Source organism: Harpia harpyja, chromosome 11, assembly GCF_026419915.1.
Source record: "Harpia harpyja isolate bHarHar1 chromosome 11, bHarHar1 primary haplotype, whole genome shotgun sequence".
NCBI classification, from domain to species: Eukaryota; Metazoa; Chordata; class Aves; order Accipitriformes; family Accipitridae; genus Harpia; species Harpia harpyja.
The window spans coordinates 39867541-39892307 of record NC_068950.1 but is presented as its reverse complement, the minus strand read 5'-3'; the positions used below and the strand labels follow the sequence as shown (position 1 = coordinate 39892307).

The 24767-nt window shown below is 39.3% G+C and overlaps 1 protein-coding gene across 6 annotated transcripts in view; it reads left to right on the top strand.

Annotated features, from left to right (window-relative positions):
• The window catches only part of GLIS1 (GLIS family zinc finger 1), a 208497-nt gene that overhangs the window by 102790 nt on the left and 80940 nt on the right, over positions 1 to 24767 (top strand). The gene's annotated exons all lie outside the window — the stretch shown is intronic.

Genomic DNA, 24767 nt, shown 5'->3' with positions numbered 1-24767 from the left:
CCATTGTTCTCTTCTGATCAAGAAGATGTAAACAACAGCAGTGTTCCAAAAAGAGGATCTTGGGAATAACACCATCTCTGCATCTGCCCACCATGATGACAATATGGCCAAACTAAAATAAAAGTTAATGACTTCCATTAAGCTTTCCACATGTTTCAAACAACAATGATATAAGACCCTGACTGAAACAGATGAAGCAAAACAAGTTTGACATAAGCTTCCAAATTGGGCCATGAAATTTGGAAAGTCTTATTTGTAACACCCACATGCGCACGCGTGTGCATGCATGCACATACACGCACACACACACACAAATAAGTACAAACAAAGGCAATGGTTATGGCGGCAGGTTGTGGTTCCTGATAGGCAGAATTTTTGACTCTGTTCTATTGTTTTGATCAGAGAATGATATAATGGAAAAAGCTTGTAAGGAAGTTAGATCAAGACAAACTTTTCCATGGCAAGCTGTAGCTTTCTATGGAGGAATAGGAAAGACTGTTTATATAAAAAGCTCACTTTTTTTCATTTATTCAAGAAAAAGATTGCTGGCCTGCAATGGTTATGCAAGGGAGAAGGAAGAAAACAACAGTATTTTAAATGTTTTATAGAGAAAAATTTTCTCCGTAAGTGGTCATTATCTTTTTACTTCCATTGGATAAATGAAAAACACTATCTCAATGTCTGCACTGCTCAGTGGGTATTCCTTAAAATAATACTGGAAACAATGCAGATATTTAGAGAACACCACCATGTTATCCAACATAAAACGGAAACGCTCCAAGACTTACCTGTCTTTTTGCTCTGAGAGAAAGAACTGACTTGCTCATGTCCAGAAGTAGCTCAATCACAATTTGTAAAGGTACAAAGAAATTTAACTTCCTATGCATATCTTTTATTTGGTCATAAATCATCAAAGGATAATGCAAGTTAGTTGCTTCTTTCCAAACAAAAGTATAAGTAAGCAAGCTGTGAAAGCATACTTACAGATTTTATTTTAGGCTACTTTTTGGTTTTAGTGTTTTTATAATCTGGAATGAGATCAGTCTTCTTCCCATTTTTACCTCATGCTTTTTAAAATAAATACTTAAAATGTGATTTTTAAAATAAATACTTAAACCCTGATTAGCTTTACTATGATGCTGAAAGATTCACTAGACTCCATGGGTGAGGGAACTTCTTTTTCTGCAAAATGCATATTTGACAGGTATTTTATAGCAGATTTCTAATGTTACATTCCCATTCCTACAGGAAACTGGGTAAACCAGGAACATTAAATCATGTAATATCTTAGCAAATGCTAAAAATTTCCTACTTTCAATTATGTTCATTTGTATTAAAGAACTGTCTTTTGATAACACCTCAATGTTTAACATTGTGAATAGGTTGGAAAAACCTTTTCATCTGATATTGCAGACAGCCTTCATGGCACATGTATATAGCCTTGGCATGTAAGTACATAAATATCTGTTTTATCTGAGCAGATATTGTATTTGTTTCCATACATGGAAAGGCCCAATCAGAATTAGGAGCTTTACATTGCACAACTTGCAGTTAACTCTTCTATTCCCAGAATAAGAGCCTTCCACTGTCAGCAGAGGTATCCATGTATTAAATATTACAGCCTGGAATCTTGTGTAGAGTAAAGCTGGATCCAAGTGAGCACATGAAAAATATGTCTTCTTTGCAAATTTAGTTTTCTACCCTGGAGAGACCTTGATCTAGCAGGGACAAGATCCAAAGCTGCAACATGGCTCCTTAAAGTTATTAATATCAAGTGGGGATTATTTGCCCAGCGAATTCCATTCCACTTTAGACAAGGGTTGCTGTGCAGTGTTTCATTAGGCAGTGATGTCATGTCATTTTAAATGATGGCTTTTCTTTTGATGTGGTAATAATTGTGCTGTTATTCCTGCAAATTAAGAAGGCAATTCATTCTCTGTCTATAGAGGTCTGTGATTTTGTTTCATTTTTGCTGTAGCCCTGTTAAAGTAACTTTACATCTCTTGGTATTTGTAGTGGAGATTTTCTTTCGCTGTTCACAATTACCCATTGTACTTTCTTTTTAAGCCCTTGATTTTGTTCCTCTCTGTAAGATTACTGGCTGACTAGGTATTGAACTGCTCAGGAGAAGCTAACAGTGAGCAGCACCCCGCCCTCATATGTAAAAGTACTTTTCCATGTAAAATTATTAATTTCTTATGACAGGCTTTGCTACTATGTACTGTAATAGACAAAGGAATTTTGGAATTCAAGCTACTTGAGAACAGGAAATACATGAGACATTTTGATTGAAAAGTAAATGGTTCACTAAAACTGCAGTTAATCCTTTTATTATCTTTCCAACAGCAGTTTCCACAATACTTTCATGAGGTAAGCTTCCTTCAGTCCAACTGTAACACTCTCATCGTTACAGCTGGTTTAAATTTAGCTAGCCTGCTTCTTTCCTTACTACAGACAGTTGACAGGCAAAACAGTATCTGGTGTAGAGAACTACTGATGTTTCGGGTCTGTATTCTGCTCATTCTGTTTGATTGCCAAAACCGGTACTATGAGTATTCTGTTTTCATATTCTGTTAAATATTCTAATTAAGTGGTGCCTTCTCATCATTGTGTCCCTCAGTTTGGTTTTTCCTTGGGCTCTGCAAGTAGTCTAAAGGAAACTACCTAATCTCTTTGCAATATCCTGTTATGTTTCATACTTAACTCATGTTATTTTAGTTTTATTAAATTTGGGGTTCATCTGCATTATAATCAAAAATATATCCAACAAAAATAATGATGCAATGCCTTTAAGACTTTAACTTCTGAAGATTAATTTCATGCTTTTTTAGATTTGATGTCCCAGACAATTGGAATTTTGATTGTCTGAGACAGCAAAAATTAGCAAGCTTAAATGTTTTTTACTTAAAAAAAAAAAAAAAGTTTCTCATAGCTGCATCTTCTGCTGTCTTTCAGTTCTTCCAGTACTTTGGTGGGTAGAACCCTGCTGATCTCCAGATATTGCATCCTCAGCTTAAACCTCTGCTTGCAAATGTAAATATAGAGTTGCTCATTTAGTTGTCTAGAATTGTTTGATTTGGGCAAATCTATACTTGGCTTATTAGTTTACCCTCTTGCACTTGTGTGGCTTCATAAAGGGTAGAACATTAAGTTCCCATCACTGCATGCTTACGTGCTCAGGGAACCTATGTTGCAGGCCTCCACAGACATGATCAAGGTAAATATATTTATCTTTACGTCGTTTCCCCATGTGCAATTAGTGTTTATAGAAGTTGGGCATCATAACATATGTGATATCCATGAAAGAAGCTGGACAGTGATAATAGCCATTGTTAATGTCTCTAGTTCACGTATTTCAAAGAAACAAATATCTCGTGAGTATGTTCTGGACCTGTCTGTCACATCGTGTTCTTGCCTAGAAAGTTAAGACTTTGAAGCAGAATCTTTTTTTCTTGTATATATGCAACATACTCAGTTTGGGAATAGACTTAATGCAATGATTTGGGTGCTGTATGTACACAGTGAAATTCAGCACCTGTGCTGTTTGTAGTCAGTTCTTTTGAATCCCTAAGGGTGAGACACTACAGGTACTGCATTAAACATAGGGAAATTGAGACATAAAAGATAAGTAACTAGCCTAAAGGCATCTTTAGGCAATTCCAGCATTCCAGCGCAGATCTTGTGTTCAAATCACTACATCACACAAACTAACCATTTGCAATTTACTTATGAAACAGATTTTTGTACAGATTATGCAAAAGATAGCAGTCCGCCTGAACTTCCTGTTATTTTTACTGTACATCTCTGACGCAGGTGGTTTGACATGTCATAAACCTGTGAAAACTTTCATCAGAAGGCTCAGCTACATTTGTAACACTTCATGGGCAGCAACCTGGTTATTACATTTACAGGAGAAAGGGGCCTATTGAGCAGATTAGTATTATTGCTTCTGCTGCTAAGGAAACAAATGCGGAATCTGTTCTCAGTAGATAGCAAGTATTATGCTGTCTGTGGTCAGTGGGGAGCATGTGTCTAGCAATGCACGGTGAGTAATGAGATCTCTACAGGCTACATCTACAGATGAGTCGTAAGAGACAATCCTGCATTTGCAGGGAAAATAGGTCTGCATGCACCAGCTTATATGCTTTTGAGTTATTTCACCTAAACAATAAGTTTCGGTGCCTGACTCGAGGGAATGTTGTGGAAGTCTGGAACGTATTTTCAGCTTTTGGAGTGGAGGGTGTCATGCACCGATGCCAAAGGAGTGCATTAAAAAAACAACAATAATGTTAGCCTCACTTTCTTTCCTTTGAAGTCAATAGTAGGAAACATCCATTCTATCAAAGCTGCCTCACCAGAGATCTCTCTTTTTATTAGGTCTCTGATGGCATTTCCTGATACTGTCAAGGAACTGCAGTGTTAAAACCACTCTGATTAGAGGAGTAGACAGCGATTCAGTGGTTTTGTGAAAATACAATGTTTTGTTTACAAAAACCACTACAGATTACATGACGGTACAAATGGGTTTAAGCATGCACCAGCACTGGAGGGCAGGCTGGCAAATAGCTTTAGGCTTGGCACCGTGTCAGCTCATGCCCAATGGCAGTTGATGAATCTGAACTCTTGTCTGTCCACAAGAGAGCTCCACACTAGCAGATCTTGTGGAGCAAAAACTGTAGAAATTATTGGGCCCAGGTTCCACTGTGGGTGGGATTGTCCCATGTTTCAGTGCAGTAGGACAGAAATGCAAATCTGCAATTCTTGGTGCAGATGGGAAATGCAGCACCATGGTATGGCACAATGGTATGGTGCTTTTAGGGGCTTGAGACCTGCCTTCTTGAGCTGAGCTGCAGAGGGACTAGCTGCCAGGGTTTTCCCTGAGGGATTATCAGCTTCCCAACGCACTCTTGGGATTGCTGACCTTCAGGACATTCTGAGGTGCATCTGCTTTATCAGATTGATAGAAAAAGGTGTAGGATGCTGGGCCAGACTGACTTCTGCTCTGACCAAGCAGGGCTGGCTGCCTTTTTTGTTATTTTCGAGCGGTTTGATATGGATCAGGTCCGGCTGGCATGCTCTCAGTTTTTTTGTTCGGATAAATGTAAATAAATACAAATGAAGTAAATTCTGACTGTTGCTGCCAGCACCCAGAATGGTTTTCAAGCTCAGTTGTGTGCCTTAAAAATGTTATACAGGACATTGAAGAGATCTGATAAATGGAATACAGTAGTTAGAAGTATAGCATGGAACTTCCATGGAGGGGACTTTCAAATATGTACTTTTTTGTCCTACAAGAGCATTTAATTCCACAAGGTTTTATTTCGTTTCACTTGATAAATTTTTAAGTAATTTGGGACCTGGTTAAAACATAATTATCCTGAAGTTTTCCTGGCATATTTATACAGAGCCTGTCACTGTGTGTAGACATTGCTGTTCATTCAGTCTTAAGAAATGAAGTGGGGTAGAAACAGTAATATCACCACAACATAGTGGGTACTCACCCTATGAAACTCACTGCTATAGGATATAATGTGATTAATTACCACTATTATGGTTCTCACAGTGTTGGATAATTTCCACTAATAATACTTAGTAACCATTCAAGGTAAGGTGATAGGACTAAGCAGATAGTGGTTTAGGGAACAGATAGCCTTGTGACACAAGGATGGATATTTATTTCCATGTTCCACATTAGAAATTTTAAGAGGTATTCCATGCCAGTTTTTTTCAAACCAGTAGTAGTATCATTGTAAAACAGCTTTGAGAAGAAAACCATTGGTGAATCTGGGTCACCTTCAATTTGGAAAACAAAATGATGGGGGGGACAGTGAACAGGACTGGAGGATTTTGTTACTATTGGCATTTTCTGAACAGTGTACTATTTTGCAAATAATGAAATGTTTCTGTATTTTAACCCATCTTTTTTAACTTTCCATTTCAGAGTGAGAAAGTGTTAAAGAAAGACACTTTTTTTGGTAGTTTAAAAGCTTTCCCCATTTGATTTATTCAGTGTTTTTATTTTGTTAGCACAGTCCCCCAAACAATTATATTTCAGCTCATCCTGGGCTGATTTCATTCTTCAGTGTTTTTATTTGGCTACTGAAATACATATTTTTTACCACAATTCCAACTGTGACATGATTTGAGTAGAAGGAAGATGATCCATTTTCCTACAAAGCAGCAGATGTTTGTCAGAATCCTAAACACTCAGCTTTTGAAAAATACCTGACAGCGGTCTGATTGACAGAGGACATCTTAAAGGAAGGAAACATTTTTGTATTAGAAATGGTTCTCCACAGTGACTGTGCTGCTTGGCGCCATTGTGGCACATAGAAGAGGTAGTTGTATCAGAACTCCTCCATGCCGAGCAAAGTCATTCATGTTCTTTGTCAAATAATATAGGCTAAATTATGCACAGCTTAGGAAAGTGAAATTTATTAGTTGTGACCTATGATGTCTGGCTGCCAGACAAACTAATAGGCATGTCTCCCAAGTCTTTTTGGAAAATTTCTGCTAGGCTCCTTTCCCTTCCCTTTGCCCAGTTTGCACACAGAAACGACATCTCGATACCGTGTTTTTATCTTTATCCTCTTGTCCCACAAAACTCAGTAAGTAGTGATTCTTTCTCATTTTAAGACACTCAGAATTATTTCCAGCTCTGCTCTGGCCTGCTCTGGATGATACTCCACATGTAGATTTATTCAAACCCCAGTCTCAGCACAGACCTATAAACCTCTCATGGGGCATCACCTCTTGAAGATATCTTGCAAGCAGCCTCTTAACTCCCAATTCATTCCAGCTGCACCACAAGATCACTTTCTTTGCCATGCAGATCAATGAATTCTATCAAATAATCACATCTGAAGATGCAAAAAGGGAAAGGCTTTCCAGCCTCTGAGCACTGGGTTTGCAATAAGTCTTGAGGATTTCTGTAGCTCACCATTTTCCGTGTAGCAAAAGTGTGACAAGATTTCTTTCTCACTATGCATCCTGTCTGGGAGTGAATCGTCCATCAGTTTCACTATATGAATCTGCATAGTAGTAAAGATCGAGTGATACACCCTCAACTAGTCAGATGCATTCTCCATTCTAGTCATAAGTTTTACAGAGCAGTAAATATAATTGCAAACTACCTGCTCCCTATAGGAATGTCTTAATACACCTCAAGAGTGCCTCAAAGGTGTGTCCAGCAGTCAGGTCCTAAAACTGTAATTCTGCAGGGTCCAGCATAATTTTGGCAGGGCAAGTTGTCTCCAGAAGATCTGGGAAAGAAAGTTGCATTCAGTGATTTGAAGGCACTCTGCAGTTATCTAGTATCTAGGAGCAGTGAGAGAAGATTTCCCCCCCACCCCGAAATTACATTTAAAAAAAAATTTGCATCTCAATTTTATTAATCTTGTCATTTAGAAGGCGGAGAGCTTGAAAGTTCTAAAATTTTAAACAAAGTCTTTGTGATTGTGTTCTTGAGGTTAAGTGCTTGGCTTTATTTTATTTCTATGTATGTGTTCTGTGGGGATTATTAAAAATGGCATGGAATTGTTCTGAACTCTCAGTGATTTAGCCTTTCTGAACAGCGATTAACTTCAAGAAGGAAAAATGGTTTGAATCACCTGGCAGAAGACTTGGTCAAATTAAAAAGCAGTAAAATTAAATATTGTTTAAATACTGTGCCAACGATATACTCATTAATGGTTCTTATTAGGCCAATACATTTTAATACTCTGTATTAGTGAAACATATGTCATTTAATAAAAATGTTAATCTGCATTTGCAGGCAGCACAGAGGCTGTATAGTATAGTCTCAGGGGAGAAAGAGGAATTTAGTGCACATTAAAAACTTTATACAGTCATTTATGCAGTTGGATCTCAGTTTAAATGTGATGCATTTGTTTGTTACTTCAGGGCAAATCAGCAATAGTTAGCCTTTAACAATCGGATGAGAAATAAAAAGCCATCGTTCCACAGCGCGGGGTGTTTATATCAGCTTGGGCTTCACAATGGGCCAGATTCTGAAACCTTCACTCACTTCTTTAGCAAGTAGTCCAGTGGGCCTAGTAAAAAAATAATGTGCTATTTAAACTAAATATATCAAAACTTGAACTTCTGGCATCTGACAACTCACATTGAGCAAGATTTTCAAAAGCAGACCCTGGTTTTGGATAGCTTTATGTTGGAGGTGCCCTGCTCTAATAGGGCATCTCTGAAGTTGAGGTCCTCTTTCTCTCAAACCTGACAGTGTGTAACTGAGTTACTGAAATTTCATGAGCACTTTGGAAATTTTGACCTTAGTTCTCCATTTCCTCACAAGTACAATGAAATAAATCTCTCTGGAGCACAGTGAGGGTGAATAATCACAGTGAGGTAGTAAGGCCAATAACATAAAACATCCATAATGCTATTTTGCATGTCTAAATGTTCCTTCTGCTGAGAATCTCAAAGCTCTTTCAAGCTTCTGCCTGACTACAGCATTTCCTGTGCAGTGAAGACTTCTGTGCCCGAGTTCCAGATACAGTTGAATTAAGGCAAATTAATCTGCTACTTTCTGTCCCCGTTTACACTGGTGTAATTGTAAAGAAACCCTGAATTTACACCAGGGTACGTGAGCCCAGAATGGCTCAGCCACAAAGTGCCAGAAGTCACACATTGAGTGCCTGGCAGAAAAGGCAAGAAAAAGATCTCCTCCTTCCCATAGTGTCTTCTCTTCCACCTATTTCTTAAAGTCGGTGTGAGACTATGCACCTTTGCTGACCAGAAAGTCCCTTCTACTTCAGACCATTATTCATGTGAGTAAGAGTATGCAAGACAGTGACTTTATTCAGCTCTACAGCGGCTTTCAAAGAAAATGTTGCCATTATAGTGTATTCAGCGCCCTGTGTTCTATCTCAAGGACACCTGTATTTTCTGTGTTTGGGTAAGTCAAAAGGGGCTTCATTTCAAATAGCTGTGCGTTTACATCACAGACATTTGTCATTGCCTGACTTTTCTATTTATTTCTCCCTGGGCTGATTGTGGAATCAAGGAACAATACGAGTTTTATTTCAAACTCTGCTTTTGTTGTCTATAGCAATGTCTTCCCTCGATCTCCTTCTTTTATTGTTGTGTACAGATAACATATGTGTGAAGAGATCCTACACTCAGGTACAGTGTAGCTGCAGTGTTAAATAATTGATCTTGAGCTTTCTTTTGAAACTGCATCCAAGGCATTTAAAAGTGGGAAATGGAAAAAGCATGTTTTCATAATCCAGCTCAGTAAAGTTTGCACAACTGCTCTTTGTTTCATCATCCCTACAATAAATCTTTCATTTTTGCCAATTGAGAATGCCTACTAAATCTGCAAATGATTACTTCCCTGAATTGTGTTGGGATTCTTGCAATACATTTTTCTTACATGGGTAATGATAAAATAAGAGTCCATCAAAAATATTTTATTGCCTGGCAGAGAGCCTTTTATGAAATGGTTTTGATTCAAGGAGATTCTTCCAAGTGTTTTAGACCCGTTGCTTACAACTTTCCTTTAACCCTTGCATGGAGGGCTGCCAGGCCCTGGGAACGTCAGAAATAACATTAGTCAATCAGCAGCTGGTAGAATGCAGGACCTGGGTATCAATTTAACCTACAGCCCTTGGACTCAGACTGAGCGCATGCTGCTTCAACATGTACTTGTAAAGGGTATTGTGTTACTATTAGATTAGAAAGCTGATGAATGTCAGACTGGTGGGAACCTTGTAAAACTAATCTGCTGTGTCCATGTTGATATGATTTCACTCTGTTTCAGTAAGAGACTGAGGAAGATGGAGTATTACAAAAAGGAAAACAAAAGGCAAAACTGGTACGGCCATCTGGGTCACTGAGCCCAGCCTCTGCGATCCCAGGTATCGTTTCACCTTACGATAATCCCTTCAGGACACGCAGAAGCACAGAACACCTTTATGTCTGTGCCTTCGAGAAAGGTCTATCGTCAACACTATGACTTGTAAGTCAGGATCTTTCAAAGTCATGTGAAACAAATCCTGCCCTTTCCCCCCCTGATTTCAAAATGGCTACAACTACATTTGTCTGCCTTTGCGCAGGAACTGGCCAGCTGTAGGAATTGCTTTGCTTTCCCTTATAAAAGAGACACAGTCTCAACCCAGTTCCCAGTAGATCTCAAGCACACTGTCTCCCAAGTAAAACAAGGCCCAAGGGGCTACTCCTGGAATGGCACAAGTCGTGGTGCCTGAAAACACATTCTGGTACTGCAGGGAGAAGGGACCTGGCAAGAGATCTACCTTGTGATGCTTGCTTGCACTCACAGAGAACCAACAGTAGACCTGACTCAGTGTGGGGTGCTCTCAACAAAACCACATCTAATGCTTGATACGTTGCCCACTTGCCTCCATGCAATAAATTGTCTCCTCAGACAAGACATGGGGAGAGCAGAAAAAAGCAGAATATGTGAAAATATTTAAAAGTATCACAGTTATTCACAGACTTTTATCTTCCTGCATATCATCAAACATAATGACATTTTTAATTGCATGGTTGTGGTGATCTCAGAGTTCACTGTTTACAATGCTTTGGTCTAACTAAACAGTTTTAGCTTGTGCTTTGTCTTCAAGGCCAAGGAGTGAAAAGATGACAACAAACACACAGAAACCAAACAGATGTATCAGATGCTTTAGTGGTGGACTTGGCAGTGTTAGGTTTACAGTTGGACTCTAGATGGTCTTAAAGTTCTTCTCCAACATAAATGATTTTATGATTCTCTGCACAGAGCACACTAGCTTAGTCAGTGTAAGTCTTTTAGCCAGGTAGATGCTAAATAGCATGCTTTACGCTTCAGACTGGCAAACCTCCTCTTGTATATATCTTGTTTCTGGGCTGCAGTGATATGCCAAAGTTATCTCAGATGATCATTGACCATTTTTGTTCATATTTTGAAAGGAGGCAATCAGAAATACTTCCAGGTGTGAAGATACTTTGCTGAATTTAGAGGGAGAGGTATTGGAGGTACACAGTGAACATCACAGGAAAGGCCAGGTGAGGGATTCTGTATCATCTCTCTTCACAGATGGATATTTAAAAGCAGCAAATTTAGGACTTTTAAAAGGAAAGACTTTTTAACACAGAGCAAAGTTGAAGGGATCAGAGTGGAAGGAACCTTTGTGAAACATGGGTGTTCTTGACTGTGAACTGTGATATCCGTAACCTTCCATCAGTACCTCTCAGATAACTTGTAGCGGGGCCACTAGAATGACAGCACGTTTAAAACATGAATATTTGTAGCTGCATTACTTCATTTCTAGTGCTGTAAAAATACCATTCACATAATGGGGTAATGGCCTGCAAGTTCTCATGATTTCAACTGTTTTGGAGTTACAAGAGTTCTGTTCCTTTATGGCAAGCATCCATCTCTCATTTTAGCATCTTTGGCACTCGCCTAAAGGATGGGAAATTAAAAAAATTATTAAGGGGACAGAGAGACAGTCTTTTAAGGAAAGATTAAAGGAATTAAACAACAGATGGGGTGGGGAGAACAAGGAAGGGGAGGGACTGTTTAGAAGAGAATAGAGAATAAGTAGGGGTAATCAGGCAAAATCAAGCAAAGGAAAATTTAAAGCTAATCTTTCAGTAAAAGTTTCCTAAAAATGAGGTGTATTTTAGAGTAGAATAATTTAATAGTGGAAATAGCAGATGCCCAACTGTATGAATAATATAAGCTAGACTGTCTGAAAAACTGGAAAATATGTTGTAGAGAATAATTTTGAATGTAAACTGTCTTATTCCTGATTTCTGCCATTCTGTGAAAATTGATTGCATCTTTAGGCATAAAAGAATAAACTGCATTAGCAGGCACAGGAGTGCAGTTTAAGCCTTCAAGTGTCTGCACTCTCAAGATATTATTTGTATATTTTGTCCTCCTAATGTTGCTATTAGGTAGCTGGGGATAGTCACCATGCAGAGAGATGGTGTTCAGCATCCCCCAAGATGTGGGCCCCACTGTCCTTCCAGGCAAGACTCTCGGACTGTTTCACAAATGGATGCTTGCTTTGCACGCTGGCAAGTATGAAATCAGGGATGACCGGCTAGAGCGGTCAGTTTGCCAAGAAAGATACCTTTTGTTTTGCTTTGCCCTTACCAGATTTGACCTTTATAGAACAAAAAGTTTCTCCTCACCATGAATGAAAGCTTCGCTATTGATTCCAGTGAATGCTAATGTACCGCATAGACCATTGTGCCAGAAATGACTGTGCCATGACGTATGGATATTTTATTTCTGCTGTGAAATTGGGCAGATAAAGGCTGTTGAACACAGCAGCTTCACCTGCAGATTCCTGGTCTAACTTCCTCAAAATTCAGGCAGTGAAATTCAAGTTTTGGATCAAACTTGTTTGGTGTGCATTGATCAGTGTCCCAAAGTCCCGGGGACTGGTCTGTGTTTGGCTGGGGAAGGGTGCACAACACAGCTGCACTGGGGATGTGGGAGCTGCACAGATATGGGATCACAATCAGATAATGCTAAGCAAAACCTGGCAGAGGGAAAGAAGCCAGCTCCTTTCTAGACATCTCCTCTGCGAAATCTGTACGTGGGCTTGTGTTTGTTTGTCAGTTTTTTTCGCATCTTTGAGCATGATAGACATGGCAGAAAAGGAAGGTAGTGAAAAGCATGATAATGCTGCTTTCCTGTTTTATATTTGGCATGGATTAAGATTCCTTGCAAAGGTGTTTGCTGATCAGGAAGTACAGAACACACCAGCTCTCTATTTGCTCTTAGTATTTGCACCAGCCATTTTGAATGAGTTGTTCCATTCAGCAGGTGAAAGCACCCCCATTGAGAATTTGTCTGATGGTTATAGGTGGACAACAGAGGACTATCTTTGTGTAATACCAGCGGTGCAAACTTAGAAGGTAGATTAAGCTTGTTTTGAATATTTCAGCTTCTCAGATATAGGCTCTGATATGTGTAAAGTGTTCTAGGAAAATCTGTGTTGGAACACATCTCTGAATGGCAAGAGAAAGAAATGGGTATTGTAGTCATCCCAAATACTTTCAATTTCGATTGTTTATAGCAACGCCGACAGAAACTAACACTGTACACAAAACCGGTTTTGAAACTGCCCTTTTTTCAGAGTTAATGACCCACAGGCTAATGGAGATTTGCCAGTTTTTTACCAGCTGGGATCTGGCCTGATTTTGCTGGGAAAGAAAAGTGCAAGGCAAAGAAACCATTTGGGTCTTTGAAAGTCTGTGATGGTTGTCTTCTCTCATTATATAGCCTTTCCTTTTTTGTATGTTGTGTTTATAATTGACCTGTACTTAGCAGAAATGCTTGATTTGTCCAAGGACAGCATACCCTGATCGCCCAGGACTTCCCTTTGACAACTGCATTTAGATCTACTTCAGTGAAAACCCAAAGCCATCCCAGTCAGTGTGAAAGGACTTCTATTAAATCATGGCTTTGAGGATCCACTGACACAGCTCAGCTGCTCTAGCTCCATCCAGTAGAGGGTAGTGATATACATTTTATGATACGCTTCTTCATTTATTGCACTTGGGTCTTTTCAATGCATTACCTGGGGACTTCTCACGTGATAGGCATGGCCGATTTGGCTCACATAATTAACCTGGGAAAGGCAGACTCTGTACCTGAGTGCATTTCTTTGTAAAATCAACAAAAGGGAGTGAGTCATTTATACTAATTATATATATAAAAAAATAATCCCTAAAGGCAAGGGTATATGACGTGCATTATGTTCAGGCAAGTATGGGATCATTAGTGTCATTCATGATAATTTGATTTACCCCCATGGCTTCCAAACAATACATGGCTTGTAGCCTTGTGAATTGGTGTGCGTTAAGAATTGCGTGGCGGCCCTACATTTTTAGAAGGAAAGCTCTTAGGTCTTACTATGATGAAGGCTCTTTTGTTGTAAAAGTTTCTTTACTAAGATAGATGTTCAGTTCACACTAAACAAATTGACTCTGGAGTTTTCAGTCTCAGTTTGCCAGAGACAAATTGTGAAAGTATCTAATTGTAGCCTAAACAAAACCATATTTTCCTTAAAAACATGGCAGCATATCATTCTAGATCTATGGTGCTTTGCCCAGGAACCATTTCAAGCAAAAAAACCTGTGTGCAAAATAGCCACCTTAGACAAAATAAACTATCAACCTGTATATTAAATTGAAAGCTTTTGATTGCAGTGTTGCACTGAAAATGTTGTCATTGTTACAACTCTCTGTCCCTCCATGCGGTCAAAGACACCAGTGTATACTTAAGAAAATGGTAAATATAGAATACTGACAAATGTAGCTTAAATACAGTGACTAGTAAACAACCATAGCTGGACTGTCTAATTTACCAGGACTGATTGCAGCCAATTTTAACTTGGATTATGAAAGACGAAGAACAGAGAGCCTTTAAATCCTGATTCCCAGTTCTTTACAACATTTATCGGTGTACAGTGGCTTTATTCATGACCTGAGTCTGGTTCTGATAAATTTTGATAAATGTTTCGTAATGTTGTTATAGAAATTACAGACACATCATTTAGCTATCAAGTTATTGGGCTTATGTGAGGGGAAGAGAGGTTGATGGGAAGGACTGAGAGCAAAGGGGCTGGTTCGTTTCCTAAATATGTAGAAATACTTGCTGATGAGAAGGCAGCTCTCTGCTGTTGGATGTGCTGGAGCAGCCATAAAGTGGCCATTGCAACTCCCAGGTGGGATTGTAGCTAACGCTGCTCTCCCACCCCCCCATCTGCACTTTGCTTTGGCCTGCCTACTCTCGAGCAGCCGGTGACCATGCAAAGCTGAGGGAGAGACACCTCTGCTTCCCCATGGTGTCTCCCAGCTGTGGTCTCTCCAGGCAAAGCAGGGTCTCCATCCTTTGTACACCTGCATGGAGCCTTCCCAGCTGCAAACTTTAAGCCTCTGCCGGTTCCTAAAGGCAAATTTCAGCTGTGCTGAAAGCAGGGGCAAAATTCCCATTGACCACAAACAAGCAGAAGCACAGCGAAGGCCAGAGTGATAAAAGATTAATCATCAAGCCCCAGTTCTCAAGATGTTGAGTCCTTCTGCTGCAGAGGTGGGTGACTTTCCTTGGGCTTTGCTGTACTGGACACAGCTCCATTGTGCAGTACCTCTGAATGCTGCTCTCCGAAAGTTGCTCCACGTGTTTGAAAACAGGGTGATTCAGTTTGGTGATTCAGTTTGGGAGGCTTTGAAGTTTTTAGCTCAGGTTTAGGGAAAATATGCAACATGAATCATCCAGGAACTTTGTTTTCTCAGTGAATTCTATGGTAATTGCACATTACAGCAATGTTTAGGGCAAAACAGTGTAAGACATTGGAGCCTTTTGTTGCAGCCAATCATATCCCACTGAAAGCCAAGTGTTCATCAGATTAAGCAGACAATGCATGCCTGGCTGTCTGTTGGGGATTGGGGGGGAGCGGGAAGGGGGCATGTCTTATTTGAATGTATCAATATATAGTGCTAAAAGGAGAAGAAAGGGAGACAACTCCTTTATTTTTCTTCCTTTGTGAATCTGGCCCTCTGTTTCATGGTGGATGCAGAATTTTAACTTTACCACAGAGTGATTGTTTTAATTTTTGGTTTTAGGGTATTCAGGAAACAAAAAATTAAGATAAGAATTAGTGGGAAAACGACCTTTCATTATTTATTAGCGCAGTGTATCAGTTAATTGAGGAATTCATAAAACTGACAGCTGATAGTGGTGCTTAGGCCAATGTGTTAGTTGTATCCCCTTCAGCACGCTCCTGATGGTATCAAAGATTAGGCCTGCAAGGTGGCCGCAGCACCATGAGCAAGGGAGCGTGAGGGACAGTCTCACCCCTGCGCTGGTGTGGGGAGACCTTGTCAACTGCCAGGGTCAGCAGAAGGTTCAAATACCCCTTTTTCAAAACGTGTCTTTTGTAATGGTTACACTCTGCAGGGAGCTGGCTGAGAACAGGAAAGGACCTATGAAGAGCACTTGCATTTATAGAAGCTTAAAGGTTTCTCAGACCTTGTGGTAGTAAGATGCAGACTTGGAAATACCAGACATGGGGTAGACGGGGCTGGTGTTTGGCACAGGAGGGGTGCTGAACATGTTCGAGTTCAGGACACAAGCCTTATTTGCCCTTCAGGAAGGCAAAAGGTGACTGTGTGGGAGTCCTGTGGCTCAGCCACAGTCCCTGCCTGTGTTTTGTTTGGATATTTCTGATCGCATTACCTCTTTGGTTGGCACTTTGGGTTTTAGCAGCAGTGTCCTATGCAGTAGTTATTTTGGAGCTTGGCTTCCTTTGTTTGTTCTGAGTCTATTCATTAATAATAATGGACTGTAAAATCGTAGCTCTTTTTTTGAGTTATCAAAATAAATGCAGTCTTTGTGACCAGTTTTAGTCATATGTGGGCTATATGATCTGTGCTATTTAAATATTTGCTCATCACACTACTTTCCTGCTGCCTTATTAAGCCTTCTAGAGCACTCGCTCCAATGAGGAATGAAGTTCACTGTGAAGGGAAAGAGTTTCTCCTTTAATTCCAAAGCTACTCACAATGTGTTTGGAAAGATAAATAGAAAGAGAACGCAGACAAAATGTGAAGAACACGTATACAAGTTAACAGTCTCACAACACAGAAAATAAGAAACTCAGAGGTTACATCATATAATTGTAAGAATACATTATTTTGGTTTCAAAACTGTTATTCAACAGCGGGATGAATCCTTGAGTCATTTAGTGTTTGAACTTCCAAAATGGCTTGTGGTTGTTCCATCGTTCTTCTCACACAATCCCCAAAGACACAAAAGTTAGAGGCAGTGATTAATCTTTCTATATTAATGGCCTGATCCAGCATTTACTGATGTCAAGAGAAAGCTCCTCATATACTTCAACAGACTTTGGAGCAGGCCAGTGATTTTTAAATACTACATGTAAGCAGCAAATGAGAAGCAAGTTAGGAAAATCTTTCCAAGTCCTGTAGACCCAGTTTAAGAAACTGCTGTATTCTGTTGTAACACTATCTAGAAACCTTAAAATATACTTACAAATACAGAAACACATGGCTTATAATTCATTGTGATCACTTCCTACCTTTGATCTTTTGTTTTACTTAACATTACTTGTGTGCATATGTGTGTATGTGAGAGTAAATAACTTAATCCTAATTGTCTGAAGATATACATATAGACATATAACAAAATGTATTGCTTATATAATGCCATAAATGAGCATAGTGTTTGTGTGTAAATTATATTTATATATAAATTTCCTACAGTATATATGGCCAATATAAATAAATTCTTGTCATGGTAGTGGTTTTTATCTATATATTTGCCTTATAAACTAGCAGGTAATAATTTAATTCAAAAGGTCCTTCCAAAAATGCAATTAATGTCTTTTGTTATAGTTTCCCTGGGTTTAATAATCCCTTCTTCCAGATTTATATTGGTTTCTGGAAAGTAATGCTTATTAGAGTGTTTTTCCAAATTGGCCACAATAATCCACTGAAATCTGCCAGCTGAATCATTGCTATGCTTGTGAAATTGCCAGGATCGCCTGACAGTTATTACTGGGCTAGAAGGGGAGGGGGAAAGGGAATGAAAGTTTCATAATATGTCACTGTTATTGATACTTTGGCTGTGGGTCTTAGATTTGGATTGAAATGTTTACCGAATTCTGTATGAAAGATGGAATGCCTGGTGGTAGATTGGCAGCACTGCTATAATGCAGACAAAATTCAGTAATTTCATTAGGCAACTGTACTTTATTCTGGGTGTATTTTAAACATATATATGTATGTGCTTGCATGTGTGTATATATGTATATGTAAGTATGTACATATACGTATGTAAGTGTGCATACTGCCTCTGCCCCCTTCCCCCAGCCTGGTTCTTGGAGAAAGGAAGGGTATATATATTCCCTGAACCAGGGTCATGCTTTGCATACAAAATCCCACCACCTGTGCAAAACATGTTACCAAGTCCCAGTTAAATCCTTCACCTGCTGCCAGGCACATTTAACACCTTAATGTGCTCATTCTCTTCTATATACTGCAGATGAATGTAGGAGGCAGGGAGTGAGTCCAATATAGGTCCAATATATATAATTTTCTGCTGTACTTCTGAGATAACTGTAAGGAACTCATTTTGCAGCATCTGAATTAACCTTCCATGTGAACTGCTGCAGAACTGGACCCTAACCCTCATTTTGAGAGGGATTTACATCCCTAGCAGTTGCTGGCAATGGGATGCTGGATCCTACTGACTTTCAGCCTGACTGAAAAGGTATATAAAAGAATAGCAGGGCTATGGCTTGCCAGCGCTATGTCAGAGGGAGAAAGACAAAATGGCCTCTCCCCTTATGAGCCCTGGCAGCACTGCTGGGACAGACCCCATGTGCGGATGAGTGCTGCAGGCTCTGGGTGTCTGTGATAAATACTGTGTCCAACAGCCATCCCTGGTGAGACTTTGCTCGGGGCAGTGCCCACCCCTAGTGAGCATTTATGCATGGGATTCATATTCCGCTGGTCTAAATAAGCTTTTGTTAAAATAATCCGTCTGACTAATGGGCAGGATGGGAGGTGTAGGAAAGAGTAGCATGCTGCTGCACAGGCAACTAGGCGCTACTGTGCAAATATACATAGACACGTTTACATGGAAAAAATGGTGTCCACTGGGGGTGCAGGGCTGTCATTGCCCTGCTCAGGTGTAGCAAATCCAAAGTCTTCGTGATACAAGGCATAAAAGCCATTCTGGTTTGGATTTTTCTATTTGTGTTGTTGCAGCTACAGCAGCTTTATTATGAAGGTTTTGCCTTTTTTTTTGTAGATTATGAGCTGAGATAGTGGATGCCCACTTCAGTACGGCCAGAAAAATAAGATTCTGAAATATTTGTTCATTCCACAATATGTGGGTAAAATTATTTCCATCTCAGCAAACGTTGATGTGCAAAATGATGCTTTAAAGCAATAAACTTCCCCTAAATTTTTCTTGTGATGAAGGTAAATTTCCCTTAAGTACCAGCCAGTGCAAAAGGCACATTGCTTTGGAAGAATCTTTCTGATCGTTTCTGTGCAGTGGCATTGCGTATGGGGTCAGCTCGAGTGCTTTACAGTTTGAGGGAGCAGCCACACAGACATGCTTCCCCCTTACATACATTGTGATCTGTCTGTGGCAAGCCAAAGTGACAGGCAACACGTGAAGAATCAGCAGTGCTGTTTACATTTGAACACCAAATACTGAAGTTAGCGCAAGCCAACTGGACTGCAGAAACAGTCGTCTTCAATTTTTATAGCCTTATAATTTGCAAGACAATTTTTATTACTCTGATTGGAACAGAGATGATGTTTGTAATGCCTGTTTATGCCATTTCAAACTCGAACGTAAATCTCATTTTTTAAGGGGATTTTGTGGTTTTCTTGGCTTTATGGATTTTTTTTTTTATCCTTCTTTTATGCATTCTGCTAAATTAAACCAAAATAAACCCAAGGAAAAAAGTGATTCTTTAAAACAAATTTATTATTTTATCCCTTCTTTGGACAGGAATTTTCATCGGAAGACAAGGATAGAACATTCTATTCAGCCTTCGCCTGCTGATTTACGCTGCCGTCGTTATAAAAGCCATAATGATGTCCAATAACTAGTAACAGGAACTGTAAGGAAAAGCTTTGTAATACAATACCGCTCCCCTTTTTCTCCAGCAGCTTTGTTGGTGGTCCAGACGTAATGCCAAAATGTGTTAGATGGTTCTCAAAGAGAAGCGTGCAGCTTCTTTTGTTTTAAGAGAAGTCCAGGCCTAAGACGGCATCATGTAGGCTTCTGCCATGGCTCTGAGGTGCAGTGGGCTTACAGTAGAAAGGTGCAGATTAAGAAATTATAGCCGTTATTTTTCTACAAAGCAGACCTTGGATTCTGGTGGGGTAGCTTATAGGGGGTGCTTCTGACCCTACTATGGGATTTTGCCTTCAGTGTTAGGGATAACATTTGAGATTAGAGAGTGTATACATAGCAGTATGTGCCTGCAAGTCTGATTAATTGCTAAAGGAAACCAAAGATATTTGATAAACCCATCAGTGGTTTACTGTGAATATGAGTTGATGCCAGCAGTTTTGTTCGACATGTGTAAGTACTTTTAAAAGATAGCAAGTGCTATCCAGCTGCATATCTGATATTAAAATATGAGTTTGTTATTGCAAGGTAGTAAGAATCAGTTATCACTTGAAATTGAACTTGACAGTATCATTCAAAAGGTCCCATTCTGAGTATTGCTGTGATAGTAGAGCATAGTGGCATCAAAGAGTAAGCCTTTGCCAGCAGCTACCACAGAGCAGCAGGTGAGATGTGACTGCTTTTTCCTATGTTTATACACAGAAAATGACTGTGGTAACCCCATGGTATCTGCTAGCAAATACTGACTTGTTAATGTTTCCCAGTATAAGTGGTTGATGTTTTATCAGCATTACCAAAGCTGCTTTTTATAAAAAATATTTTTTAATCCCATGATTTTCAGCTGTTCATTATTATGGCAGTATGTTGTTTATGGAGGTTATTTCCATATGGGTAGCCAGTGTTTTATGTTGTACGAGGGAAAGTCGGTTGTTTCGCCTATATAAGAGTGTGTGTATAGTACTTGGGGTTGGTTTTTTTTTCAGACTAAGATTTCTCCCACTGCAAAAAGGGATGTTGGCATACAGACTTGACCACAAGTGAGCTGCACTTGTTAAATGTTTAGATGAACAAATGACACTTGCCATAAAAAAAAATCTCCTTACATGGAAAATTAAGGCAAAAATGTTTATGCAAAAAAAGTCTTTTGTCCCTGGCTCCCTATTCTAAATACCTCTAGCAAAGTCTTTGACTGCTTTGGTGCAAGTGAGATCGGAATCTAGCCCCTTCGTGGCTGATATCCTTTCATTGACTAGACAATGCAAAAGACACATGCAGCATCAAGTTGTTTTAGCAACTAATATTTGACAATTTTAAAAAGTTTTCTTTTAGGCTGGGTTTTATGTAAAGCTGTTTACATTAAAGTGACATCCAATTAAAGTGTATCATGTAACCCACATCACAGTTCAGCACACATTTTCTGTTTTAACTGACATATGGCCCCATTTATGAAAATAAAAATCATCATGTTTTGATGATATGTTCACATAATTTATGTGGAAAAGCAGGGGGAGAGAACCAGAGAGAGGGAATGCTTTTACTGTGTAAAGCTATTATCTTCTGTGATTCATTAAAGTCTTTTAACCCATATGCATGGGCAAATCCCTCCTCTCTCAATTCCTGCCCAGGCCCTCCCCACCCCACCCCCATTGTCCATGCTGGACAATGGGACTTAGTATCTTCTATGGGCAGAGACAGTAGATAGAAACACTTTGTACAGTATCATCCCATACCATAGGCCCTTTTCCAGTAAGGGATTCTTTAGTGTTCTGTAGAGGAGATAAATTAGTTAACCTAAAAACAAGTCTATGGACAGCAGAGCTAATTAAGCCCATTTTCCTTTGCTTGTCTCAGGGCTGAGTGCCTGTGAGGATTCTCTGATGTCTAGGAAAAAACAGTCTCCTATTGAGGTCTTTTCTTCAGTCTCTCCCCTACTCAGATGCCAATGTTCATAAAAACTAGTAGGAACTTAATATCTTTGCAAGCAGCAATCCTCTGTCAAATTTGTCTGGAATTTTCTCTCTATACAGAAAAGTCTTTCTCTCTTGCACACCTAAGTGTTTCAGGAAAGGCAGGTTGCTTTCATTAGGGTAACCTATTGGTAAGGAAAAATGGTTCTTTTTATAAAGTGGCCATGAATCAGAGACATGTCAGCACAAACTTGGGTATCTCAAGCCATCTACAGCCAAAGCTGGAGGTTTGGTATTTCTGTCTGCGCTCTGACCCTCACTGACACTGACTCTCTGCAAAAAGAATAAGGCTCTAAGCTGATTTTAATCTACTTAAGGCAGAACCATGGCAAAGCATTACTTAAACCTGTATCTTTGCATTTTTCCCTTTAAACAATTGCTTTTAACCCCTCAGGCCTTACATTTTTTTATGTAGCAGCACATCAGTGCAAGAAAAGGAAGGCTCTGCTAGCCAACAAAATCACCATCTGCAGAGGAATCAGCCAGTAAGTGTGCAATGAAACCAAATTAATTCCTGGCTTTCCCACATATATTGGAAGGTAGAATTTACTTTAAAATGTAAGCAACATAACTACAGTGAATCCTTTATTTATCCACTGTTTTGGGACCAAACATTGGGGATTATTGTTTAAATGGTAACTGTTGCACATCAGAGTGCAAGACATGTTGATGGTAGTTGGATTGTATAAATGAGTATGCCATCTTCTGCTTGCCAAGGTAAACTAGGCTGTACACCTGGAGACTGGTTATTTATAGCATGAGACTGACAAATTAAACCTTTAGCCTGTACAATTTTGGTCAGTAGATGTTTGGCCATTGTCACAGGTAGCAATTGAGTCATGTCCTCTGTGAGTGGACTCTTTAAGGTATACTGCAAAAAGCTCCAAAGAGACATCACCCAGACATTAAATGTGGACTATCCTGTTTCTTAGTACATGTGACTGTGAAGCGTCACCAACATTTCTTCACTTGTTGGAGCAGGAACAGAGCCTTGTCAGTTGTAAGGTATTATACTGTAATCACCCTCCATTTTCTGCTCTCTAATGACTTTTTAGAGTCGTCATTCTTGACATAAGTTAATGCAAAAAGGAAAAAAACCCACTTCCTCATTTGCCTCTAACAATGGAAAAACCTAATAAACTTACCATTTACCATCTAAAGTCCAGTGGGATCTAAACTGCTGATGATAATACTAAATCCTGAGAAATGTAAAAGTTCCAATCGAATATGGCAACCTCTGGCAGAACCTTCTTTTTCTAATGAAGTATGTGCATTATGTATAGTTGGATGGTGATCCTAATCAGGGTACTGAGATCTGCACTCTGGTTTTGATCATTATTACCAAGATTAAATAGGCGTAGAGCCAAGATGTTGCAGTGTAATAACCTAGGAGTTGAGGAGGAGGGAGGAGAGGGTGAGGGATTATTTATTGGTTGGATAAACGGGGTTAGCAGTTATTGAATGTAACAGAGACTTATTTTCCTGAAGTCAATGACCATTTAAACAATGGGGCTTATGAATGAAGAATGTCTGTCAATTTAAAAAGTAGAAACAGTATCATAAATGAAGGAGAAGGCCAAAATCAGGCCCTCTGACCCTGAATTAGCTTTCAGATTTCTAAAATACAGTTGAGTAGAATTGCAGACTCTTGGATAGCAAATGTATGTCCACTAGTAATCAGCTTTTTGTAATTATGTTTTATGGCAGTCTTGCAGAGAGTTAACCTTAACACTTAGCAGACCACAGATGGAAACCCCCAGTCTTTTTCTTTCTTAGATGGCTGTAGGTTTGTGCATAGGAGTTATTCAGCAGTAGGCAAAAGAATTATTTGCCAGCTTTTAAGAACACAGAAATCCATTACATATGCTCATAAGCTTCACTTTCACCAAGATCATTAAATAGAAATAGAAATTCCCTCCTCAGTGCAGAATTGTGCTGTTTCCCATCAACTCATCACCTCAGAGAGGCATTCAGGTTCCCTGAGTAGGTAGAGTAAAGCTGGAATTGTGACGTCTGCTTCTGTTCTGTAATTTGATTCCTAGAGTTTTGGCAGTTTCTTTAAGGAAAATAATTTTACAGGGTTGGGGTTTTTTGGCTTTTTTGTTTTGTTTTGTTTTTAATTAAAAAAGTCTGAAGCTTTCATCAGAGAAATTTCTGTACCCATCCAAAGGAGAAAAAAAGCCCGCAAAACTACCCTAAAAAATTGTTGTAATAAAAATTAAGGAACAGTTAGAAGGAACAGAGGTTAATCTTCTTAAGATTCTGGCTTACTCTGATGTAGAAGTTAACAAAAGCTAATGGGAATGTCATGTGTTACTTGGGGATAGTCTAAAACATGAGCATAGAACATGCACATGGGAAATCTAATAGTTGGCTTTAAAGCACTCTTAGCAGACTGTTTCACTTTGTTTCGAAAGCAGAGTTAGTGGTCAGTGCTCTCAGGATATCCTGCGCAACAGAGGGACTCTTCTAAGTTCCTGCTATTTCTCTGCTCCTTTGTCTGCAGGGTTGCTCACCGATTTCACCTGACCCAGTCTTGAAGCAATTCCTTTAATAATTTAATTGGAACCGAGCCTCACTGCTGTGCTCAGGTGGTCAGTAGGAAAAGGAAAGTGTTTATTTTGACTGGGAAGACATTGTAATTTCTGTGCCCCCAAAAAACTGTTCAGAAACAACCAGTGAATCAAGTGTCAGAGAGAGCTAAGGATAGAGAGGACAGAGTTTTACTTGAAAACAAAGTATTTCAAGTTGTCTGAAATACACAGTCAGCTTGAGTCAAGAGAGAAATGGTGTCTAAGGAAGAGCACTTTGATTTTTTTCAGAGGTGCAAAGCACTCAGCACCTTTAAAAACACTACTTTTAAAGGTGTTTAAATAAGGATTTAGGTGAAGAATTTGGCCTAGTTTCAGTTGAAATTAATGATTCACTGCAAGCAATGTTAAACAGAAACATCAGGATTTTCAGAATAGCAGAACAAAAATAAAAACATAAAATGCAGTTACGTGAAAGTTTCGAAAAATGCATTGCAGGTGAGGTTTGGATGGTGCAGTCTGTGGCTGTCTAAGCATGTTTTTAGTACAACAAATTCTGCTCTGTGTAGAAAGGTTATTTGCCAGGTGTATAAATCTTTCCTCTGCTGCTGAGAGGAG